Below are 11,241 nucleotides of genomic sequence, written 5' to 3'. Positions count from 1 at the left end.
TATTGACGGATGAAATGGCAAATAAAATTAAGTTTGCAAAACAACACTATTTCGAACATACTAATCATCCAGGAAGATGGCTGGCACATAAACTCAGGAAGGAAAGAGAGAAGAAGATAATCAAATCTTTATATAATGAAAAAGGGTTCAAATAGAAGAGATGAAGTCGATAGTAGAAAATGTCTTTAAAAATTATATAACAAGGCTGATATATCAAGAGAAGATCAGATTGAATATATGCACCAGCAAGATCCCACTAAATTATCTTATGAAGATAAACAAAGACTTAATGAACCAATAACAATGATGGAAATTATAGAAGCAATTAAGAAACAGAAAAAGGGGAAGGCCCCAGGACCAGATGGCTTACCAGCCATCTGAATCAGGTCCACATCTCATCACTATAAATATAAATCCCCACTATAAATATAGTATTTCTAGGATACTATAAAGCATTTGAAGATATTATTTTATTACCCTTAAAGAATACTATGACAATAATAATGGAAGGGGGAAGTCTGCCAAAATCTTGGACGTAAGCAACAATCTGCTTAATACATAAGGAGGGAACAGATCCAAAGGAGATTAGGAATTATAGCCATCTCGCCCTACTTAATAATGATTATAGGATCTTTGCAACAATCCTCACATCTAGACTAAAAAGGTATTAACAGAATTGATTCATTGAGATCAAGCTGGTTTTCTTCCTAAAAGACAGATGAGAAATAATGTCAGAATGGTCTTAAACCAATTGGAGTATTATGAAACCCATCCGGGAAAACCAATGGCATTGATATTTTTAGACACTGAAAAGGCCTTTGATAACGTGAACTGGCAGTTTATGAAAGAGTAATTGAAAATAATGGACTTTGGACAAAATTTTACACATGCAGTTGAGATGATTTATCATAAACAAAAAGCAAAGATTATTATAAATAGTGATTTAACAGATACAGTACTAGTAGAAAAAGGTACTAGACAAGGATGTCCATTATCCCCATTATTGTTTATTTTTACTCTTGAACTCCTAACAAGGGCAATTAGGAAAGACACTGGAATTAAAGGTACATGTTTTAAAAAAGAAGAATACACCTAGTTTTTATTCTGGAAGATCTGATGGACTCTGCTAAAAACTTACTAAATATCCTATCACAATTTGGAAATCTTGCGGGAATGAAAATAAATAGAAGTCCAAAATTATGACTAAGAACATGACGAATCAACAATAAGAAGAACTAGTTAATCAAACAGGATTCCTCTGGGCTAAAAAGGTGAAACACTTAGGAAGACATATAACACCAAAATGTAGCTCTTTATTAAAGGATAATTACATGAAATTATTGCAAGAATTAAAAACAGACTTGGAGAAATGGAAAGATCTACAGTTATCACTAACAGATAGGATTACTGCTATTAAAATGAACATTCTACCCAGAGTAATCTTTCTCCTTCAAACTATTCCTATTATATTGAAAGATTCTTTCTTCTCAGAACTGAATAAAATGACTGTTAATTTTATTTGGAAAAGCAAAAAACCCCTAATGTTAAAATAAAAACTTTGCAAGACTTTAAAGAAAGGGGTGGGTTCGCACTCCCAGACTGGAGAATTTACTACAGAGCCTGTTGTTTAGTATGGTTAAGACATTGGATTACCGTATGTTGGAAGATAAATAACTCTTGACTCTGTCATGACTTAAAAATGGGATGGCATGCATTTTTGTGGCATGGAATGGCGAAGGGACATAAATATTTTAAAGACCACCTTATGAAGAAATCTATATTGATAATTGGGGGGGGGGATTGTCCTAAAATATATACAAAAATTCCCAGATTTACTTACCACTGGCAAGATACTTAGATCTGAGGACTTGCTAAAGGAAAATGATGAATTAAAATTGAACAATGAGTTGCTTGAGCAAGGGGATCAAATTGATTGGTGGATGAAAGTACAGATAGAATCTAAATATAATAAAGATTGAAAGCTCATGGGTTTCTATAGAGAGCAATGTATTTTTGAAAAGTTACTATGTACTTCTGAAGAGAAACTTACAAAGAAAATGTACAATTTCCTATTGCAAATTGAAATGGAACCTGAGATAGTAAAAGATTGTATGATTAAATGGGCATGAAATCTGGGCCATAATATTGAGCTATCACAATGGGAGAAATTATGGAAAGTAAACATAAAAACAACAAAATCAATCTCCTTTAAGGAGAATCCATACAAAATGTTTTATAGGTGTGTATAGAAATATTGATTTCTAAAAGTCTCCTGCCTTCTCCTGTGATTACATTCTGATGACAGGCTGTGCCTTATTTCCTGCCAACTAAGGGCTTGAATCTCTTCCCTTAGGAAAGGCAGGGACTATTGAAAGAGATTCTGGTGGCAAATTGTTCTGAAAACCAGAGAGGGTATAGACTACCTCGTGGTTTGTTGTTTAATGTGCTGAAAGTGCTGGGTTCCCTCACATTCCTGGACTGGACTGAGTGGGTTAATCCTGTACAAGATGGTATTTACCTCTGGAATGATTAGCAAAAATGTACCAAAATATGTCTAACAAATGTTGGAAGTGCTCTAAACATGAAGGTATCTTTTTTCATATGTGGCAGGTTTGTAGTTATGTTAAAAAGTTTTGGAAAATGGTACATAAAGTAATGCAAGATATTTTACAAGTAGCAATACCATTTGAACCAGAAATCTTCCTGTTGAACTGCATCTCAGATAAACTTTTTTGTTGTTCAGTCGCACAGTCGAGTCTGACTCTTCGCGACCCCATGGACTAGATCACGCCGGGCCCTCCTGTCTTCTGCCGTCCTCTGAAGTTTGCTCAATTTCATGTTCGTTGCATCTATGACACTGTCTAACCATCTCATCCTTTGCCATCCCCGTCTTCTTTGACCTTCAATCTTTCCCAGCATCAGGGTCTTCTCCAGTGAGTGCTCCCTTCTCATTTGGTGGCCAAAGTATTTGAGCTTCAGTTTCATTATCTGGCCTTCCAGGGAACAGTCAGGGTTGATTTCTTTGAGGATTGACTGATTTGTTCTTCTTGCAGTCCAAGGGACTCTCAAGAGTCTCCTCCAGCACCATAGTTCAAAAGAATCTATTCTTCGGCGCTCGGCCTTCCTTATAGTCCAACTCTCACAGCCATACATGACTACTGGGAATACCATTGCTTTGACCATGCGGACTTTTGTTGGCAGGGTGATGTCTCTACTTTTTATCATGCTGTTTAGGTTCGCCATCACTTTCCTCCCAAGGAAATCTTTTAATTTCATGGCTGCTGTCACAGTCTGCGGTGATCTGGGATCCCAGGAACGTGAAGTCTGTCACTACTTCCACGACTTCCCCTTCTATTTGCCAAGGAGTGATGGGGCCGGATGCCATGATCTTAGTTTTTTTGATGTTGAGCTTCAAGCCCACTTTTGCGCTCTCCTCTTTTACCCTGAGCAAGAGGCTCTTTAGGTCCTCTTCACTTTCTGCCATTAGAGTGGTATCGTCTGCATATCTGAGGTTGTTGATCTTTTCCCCAGCAATCTTAATTCCCGCTTGTGATTCATCCAGGCCAGCATTTCGCATGATGTACTCTGCATATATATTAAATAAGCAAGGTGACAGTATACATCCTTGTCGTACTCCTTTTCCTATGCTGAACCAATCAGTTGTTCCATATCCGGTTCTAACTGTCGCTTCTTGGCCCTTATACAGGTTTCTCAAGAGACATGTGAGGTGGTCTGGTACTCCCATCTCTTTAAGGACCTGCCATAGTTTGTTGTGATCCACACAGTCAAAGGCTTTAAAAACAACAAACAGATAAACTTAACAAACAACAAAAATACTTTATATTGCATGCAGTGACAGCAGCCAGGATTACTTTAGCTCAAGTATTGAAACAACAGATAGTTCCAGAAGAAGAATGGATTTGGAAAATCATGGAATGTGCAGAGATGGACAAATTAATTATGATTAAAACTGATTGTTGCTTTGGAGGGTGGCCTCTGTGGCATTATACTCAATTGAAGTCCTCCCCTCCTCAGGCTCCACCCCCAAAATCTCCAGGTATTACCCATCCCAGAGTTGCCAGTCTGAGGGTGGATTCACACAACATATCTGATGTGTGTATGAGTTAACTTTATTCAATTAAAAGGTGTTGCAGATGCACACAAAGTGCTTCCTGGTCTTACGAATGGTTCAAACCATGCTCTGAAGTCTTCCAGTCTTTTAGAAACTATGTGAGAGCTATGTGTGACTGGTGAAACTATAAACTGACATGCAAGCTTGATCCGTTCACAATTTCTTTCCTTTTCATAGCTACCCTTTCTGTTAATGTCATTCCTGGCTGTTTGAGATACTCTGTCACGCCCCAGAACAGTTTTCCAAGAGAAAGAATCACTTTCACCATGTAAAATTTGATTTGCTGTTTTATTTGAATATTACATCTTGCAATAGGAAATTATAAATTAGAAAGAAAAACAGTTATAATCTAATTTAGAAAGCTAAAAAGAAAAACATAGAACCATCAGCCAATGAAAGGTTGATTAATTACCCACCTTTTAATAGAGCAATTAAATATGTATCTGCCTATTTACAAGATATTTTAAAAATACAGCAACAGTACTTAGGCGCAGGGGTCATTTTGTAGAAAAAGAGCTAGGGGAACTCATTAGCATAAGTCATTAGCATATGCCACACCCCCTGACATCACTGGAAGTGTGTCATAAGGCCACACCTCCTGACATCACCGGAAATGTGTCATAAGGCCACAGACCCCGCCCCCAACGATGCCGGCCGCCGGTGCCGGCCTTGCAGCTCCACTGCCAAGCCCCATGAGGGGCCCGGCGGTGGACCTGCAAGGCCGGCGGGAGTGCAAGGAAGCCCCGCGAAGGCCCTCCCTGGCCCCAGGCAGGCAGGGGTGGGGAGAGGCAGGGAGGAAGCAACTTACCCTCCCTCTTCTCCTGCCTCCTCCTGGCTGAATGAGGGCCGGAAGCGGGGCGGCCGGAAGCAGGGGGCGGGGCTTCGTCATGTGCCCCGCCCCACCTCACCCGGGGGAACTGCGTTCCCCCGCGTTTCCCCCCGAAATGACCTCTGCTTAGGCGGAGGCACAGTAGTCTTTAATGGATAAGAATAGAAGTGTATTCTCTTCTCATTGAAGCCTAATACCTGGGTGAATGAAATATGCACATGGAGAAGCCCTATTCTCAATTCCTTTTCCATATCACCAGAGTCTTAATATAGTTTTGTTTTTGAGGCGCTGAAGGGAGAAATCTCTCCTAGTTTTAAAAATGGAGATCTTTCACTTTTTGTTAGAAAGAAAAACTGCTGTAAATCTTCTTCATTCCCCCTCAAGTTTACTCCTCAAACACAAGGCAGCATAAATAATGGAATCGATGTGCACCCATCCTTTTCATTTAAATCTGGATCCCATCAGTGAATCAACTAAAGCTTACAACTCCTTTGGAAGATAGGTTTACAGTGCCATCCCAAGCAGAGCTATATCCTTCTAAGCCCAATGACTTAAATGGGTTTAGAAGGGTATGACTCTGCTTAGTATGGCACTTTGCTTGCTTTGGTTGCCATTGTTGAAGGGGGGAGGTGTGAGTGAGTGAGACCTTTCACTTCTAGAAGACATAACTTTGAAAGTCAACCTCCTTCCCCTCCTTTTTCTTTCCCAGGGGAAGGTGTCCTTGAGAGGCTCTCTGTACCAACTTGGTCTGTAGATAACCAAGGCATATATCTTTCACTTGGTTGGGATGGCAACATTTGGTAATTTTTTTTTTTGGGGGGGGTGATTTCACAGGTTTGGCACAGTTGACAAGAATGTAATCTTGCTGAGCTGGAGAGAGGCTGTTGCACCTGACAGGAAAAACGTTAGGAAAATGTACAAATGTACCAACACTGTTTGGAATCTCCTTACTAAGGGCCAGACTAGCTCTGATATTTTTAAATATGTAAGCCCCCCCAACTCACTTTCCTACAGCTATACAGCAACTGCAGGGAACTAATTTTTAAAGCACAGCAGGAGCCTGATTCAGAATGGGCTATGGCACAGGGGGACAAGTGGCGTCTGCCTTACCCCATGCCATTTTCTTGAGCCAAACCAGCCTGTGGGCAGGGCCGGCTCGAGGTGTTTCTGCGCCCTAGGCGAGGCTGCCTTGTGGCGCAGATGCCAACCTCCCGGTGGGGCCTGGACACCTCTGGAGCCAGCCACCCTTTTGCTACCACTGCCACCGCCTCCCCCCCTTGCAGCTGTCAGACCTAGCGAGCACGCCCCACATGTTCCTGCAACACCCTCCAAGGCGGAAGAGAGATTTCTCTCGTGCTCCGCTTCTGAAGGCAGTTTGGGAGGGAGGTGGGGGGATCCTGTCTCCAGGCAGGGGATGCTCACCGGATGCCTTTCCCCAATTAGCAAAATGCTGACACTTGGAGAGCTGCTTTCAGGCTTTTGGCAGGGGGGGGGAGGCACAGCTCGGCGCCCCATCCAGGGCCCAGCACTCTAGGCGAATGCCTAGTTCGCCTAGTGGGTGAGCCGGCCCTGCCTGTGGGGGTGTTACTTGCTTTGTTTTGGAGCTGTGGACAAATAACATGACAGGGGGCCATTTGGGCTTGAGAAATGGTGCAGAGTGGGGGGAGGCAGAAGCTTTCCCTCCTTCTGTGTCATAGTCTCTATCTGGATCAGGCCCCTTGTCAAACCTTGCAACGCTTTGCTTGCTTTGGTTGCCATTGTTGAAGGGGGGAGGTGTGAGTGAGTGAGACCTTTCACTTCTAGAAGACATAACTTTGAAAGTCAACCTCCTTCCCCTCCTTTTTCTTTCCCAGGGGAAGGTGTCCTTGAGAGGCTCTCTGTACCAACTTGGTCTGTAGATAACCAAGGCATATATCTTTCACTTGGTTGGGATGGCAACATTAGGCATGGTGTGAGTGTGACTTGTGCTTGGAGAAGGGGAAGGGGCTCTTATTTGAATTTACTACATTAAGCTTGTGCCTGCCAAAAATCCTCATTTCTGACACAGTGACTTTCTGGATCTTGCATATACATCAATAAACTTATCACTGCCAAGAGAGAGTTGCTGAGTATAACTGGACCGGGGTCTGACACCCCTGCCATGGTTTAAAATAGTCCCTTGCAGCTACTGTGGGGCTGCAGGAAAGACAAGTTGATCCCAGGGAACCCAAATTGCTTAAAAACACATTGAGTTTCACTCTAAGAACTCAAAAGCAGTCACTCATGTGAAAGCACCAGCTCCTGTAATAATGGGTGGGAGCAAAGATTTTCTTCTTTGAGGAGCCTTGGTCTGATGGAGAAAACTTTCTCCATCACCAGAGCAAGAATCCTTGTGCAACAACAAGTTATTTTTTCCTATTAATATAAGACTGGGCTTGTCCAAAGTTACAAAAAGGGGAGAAAACTGGGAACACTGAAGGCAGCTGAACAAGACCTGTGACTGAGCAACTGTCCCTCTGTCCTGTTTTTCAGGTAGTTTAAACTCAGTCTTAGCCAAAGGTGCAAGCTGAAGGGCATGAGCCAAAGGGATTTTGGCCCTTTGTTTTTGGTCTGTGACTTGCAGGCTCAACGCTGAATGAGTCATTCTGCTAGCAAATGCAGCAGAGGTTCAGGACTTAGAAACAGATTAGAAACCAAATACAAGAAAATAACTAATTGGTTGCAAAATGTCAATCCTTTCCAAAGAAGAACTAAAATATGTAGCTTGTCATCTTGCCATAATTAAACATCAACTTTATCAAACAAAACATTTAAGGATGATCACTGTGCAACATACTGTAACAGAAAAACAGAATAATCTCAGTAAAATCAACACTTTACTGTTATAATAAGCAGGGCCGGCCTGCTCACTAGGCGAACTAGACGTTCACCTAGAGCGGGCTGATCATCGGGGCGCCATACTGCACCTGCCCCCCCACCAAAAGCCCCCCGCTCCCGCCAGAAGCCCTGCATCTCCTAACCCCAGCCGCCGTCGCCTCTTTCTCCCCACGGGCCCACGGCCGTCTTCATTCCTAAATTCCTTGCGCTCCAGTTTTGCTTTCGTTTTCAGAACACTCGGAGTTGGAGAGAGGTTTTTTGCTCACAAGATCCCACAGCTTAGAGGGAGCATTGCTCTGCACCCTGTCATTCCAGTCCCAGAACACTGTTTCTATTGCTGGAAACAATCCCAGAGTAGTCTGTCTGGGTGCAGAGACCTTAATGGAAAAATCCATTCGGTATTTTCTTTGCAACTTTGCAAGCCCAGAAGAGCTTCATGCTGAGGCAGGCAAAGAGAAGATGGCAGGAGCTGGGAACTTTGGCAGGCTCAAGCTTCAAAGGGTGAGGACAGGAGGGGGGAAGAAAAGATTAAAGCCATGGGTGGGCTGCTTCCGGCCTGCAGGCCTCAAGTCTGACACCCCTGCTATAGCCTATTTCTGAGACTGCACGGAACCTTACAATTCCTCTTCATAGCTTCCTGGTCAGGCAAGAAAAGCACCCAAATAATTCCAGAGGGGTAGTCATGGTTTTCTGTTCATTGCCAGCAAATATCAGATGTTAATCTGAGTTGGCAAATATATAGGTATGAATTTAAACAGGAGAACACTGGGTAGGTAGGGGTGGGGAAATTATTACAAAATGACCAGGCAAAACAAGATTCAATCAAAAGCAAACAATCCCCATGCAGTTGGTGTGGGCCACTCCTAAGTGGTGATTGACAAAGCAAGACTACCTGAGCTTCTAATGAGGAATTAATATTTTCTGTACTGAGATATCTACTCTCAGTTCTGTTCAGACCAAGACTGGCAATGTCAATTTTGCATTTGAGTCCAGATAGCCATTAGGGACTTTAAATACTTTGGAAATGTGCTATTACATCTACATGAGAAGACTTCATTGATATCCAACAAAACAGTAATAGATAGCACTCAGTATTGCACTCTCCTACTGCAGTTCTAATAAACTAAGTCAAATTTCATTTGCACATTTTTACATACATTTATGTAGCTCACTCTAGGAGAAGCGACATTTGTGGCCATAGAATATTTCACAGTCATAACCTCACTCCAGAGACTGACATGTATTGCACATTTAGCCTGGCCTTCTTCCAACGAACCTACAGCAGCAAACATAGCTGTCCCCCTCCTACATTTTATTCTCACAACCACCCTGCAAGGCAGGCTAGGCTAAAAGGTACAACTACCCTATGGTCATCCAGTAAGCGTCAGAGCAGAAGGGGAATTAGAAATAGGTCTTCCCATTCTACTCCAAAATCTTAACCAGCACACCACACTCAACATATTGCCACTCATCCCCAAAAAAGTTCTAAATAAAAAAAGCACATAAGCCATAGATGTGATAGAATGTCTTTGTAATATATCAGCTTGGATCCAGTACAGCGTTTCTGTGGGCAAAAGGATTTCTGTCTGTGGAGCACGGCCTTCTCACTTTCCCCCTCCAACTGCAGCTCAAAATGCTCCCCAAAATGCTGCAGCAGTAGGGCCATATTCTGGGGGATGAAATCCTCCTTTCCATGGAAACACTATTCTGGATCAAAACCTCTGGCTAGAGTGTAGGAATAGGGTGTTGCCAGACACCCCACACCCCCAAGCCCCAGTTGTCTGCACAGGGTGAGCACACAGAGGCAGTGTTCACGCAAATGTTTCTTCCCTCCGATCAACCACACTGCTTTCTCAGCGTTGCTAAGCACAGGGAAGGAGCATACATGCAGACACTTCCTTTGAACAGTTGTTCTGTGCAGATGGCTTGAGCAATTGTGCAGATGCCAGGCCAGAGCCAGTTTGGTGTAGTGGTTGAGTGTGTGGACTGTAATCTGGGAGAACCGGGTTTGATTCCCCACTCCTCCACTTGCACCTGCCGATGTGACCTTGGGTCAGTCACAAGCTCTGGCACAGCTGTTCCTGAAAGAGCAGTTTGTGTCAGAGCTCTCTCAGTCCCGCCCACCTCACAGGGTGTCTGTTGCGGGGAGGGGAAAGGAGTCTGTAAGCTGCTCTGAGACTCCAAGTGAAGGGCGGGGTATAAATCCAATCTCTTCTCCTTCTTCTTTGTGACCGTTTGCCCTCCCTGCATGGTTAGTCAATGCACTGACAGGTTACCTGCCCAGGGTTCGTGCATTTATTGTAACCTGCCAACAGGGCTTCTCTCTCAACCTTCTCTCTCTCTCTGTCTAATCAACCTCACATGGATTGTTGAGAGGAGATGGGAAGAACCACATGCTACCCTGAGCTCATTGTAGTAAAGGCAGAACATAAGTGTGCTTGATTCTGTACCCAGTGTTGATTCTGCATGTGCACAAGTGTTGAACTGAAGAATGCACCCATACCCAGCCACCAAAAAAGAAAAGGAAAAAAAAGTAACAGTGACTTAAGACAGCATAGGGTTGCTTCGATAAAAACCCTATTAACACAGCCTCAAATTCAGCACATCACCCTGCGATTTTAACAAAGATAGTTACTGTCATATTTGGGAAGATGAATTATCAGTTGATTCACAAATCAGTATCCATTTCAGAGAGGAGTGCTTGGAATACTCCTCCCCTTTCCAAATTGTCTATTCAGTACCATAATGACATTCACAAAGGGCTTCCTTTGAAGCCCAGATACAGATCTTGTCACCAAACTACTCACTCTCATTGAAGCCTGAGAGCACAGTTGTCATCCTTCATTTTAGGGCATAATGGAAATTTAATTGCCATATCAATTTAATGTGCAGCTTTCTCCTAAAGACTACTCATAAAAATTTGTCTGGTTGATGAGGTTTTTTTTAAAAAATCCACAGCAAATATCTACTTCTGTACTGTTAATGCACAGTTCCTTACAGAATAAGCAGAGTAGGAGTGGGGGAGCCAAAGGAGAGGAACCAGTATATAAAAGTTAGAAACTGTAACACAATTATAGAAGAGAGACAAATCCTCCAGCTCGGTGTGCAACTGCAGCTGGTGGTGGGGGTGGACAGTTAACATTTTCATCTGTATTCTCAATGAATTAACTTTTCTTCTTTAGTCTTTAATCTCCAACACTTCAAAGATTGGAGAAGAATAGAATCTGGGATTCACAGCAACATCTGTAGTGTTCAACAGAAGGAAAAGGTAGAATGAATCCTTCAAATGCCTTGGCAATGGAGGAAAATCAGAAATAAAAGAACGTGTCCTGTATTTGGTTGGGGCACTTTCAATTTTAGCATTCATCAATTAATTCAGCAGGATGCCAAAACCACAGGCATCCCAAACCTGCTTCCAATTTTG

The sequence above is a fragment of the Gekko japonicus genome, unplaced genomic scaffold, assembly GCF_001447785.1.
Source record: "Gekko japonicus isolate JY-2015 unplaced genomic scaffold, Gekko_japonicus_V1.1 scaffold257, whole genome shotgun sequence".
In the NCBI taxonomy this organism is placed as follows: domain Eukaryota; kingdom Metazoa; phylum Chordata; class Lepidosauria; order Squamata; family Gekkonidae; genus Gekko; species Gekko japonicus.
Note: the sequence above shows the minus strand (reverse complement) of the source record.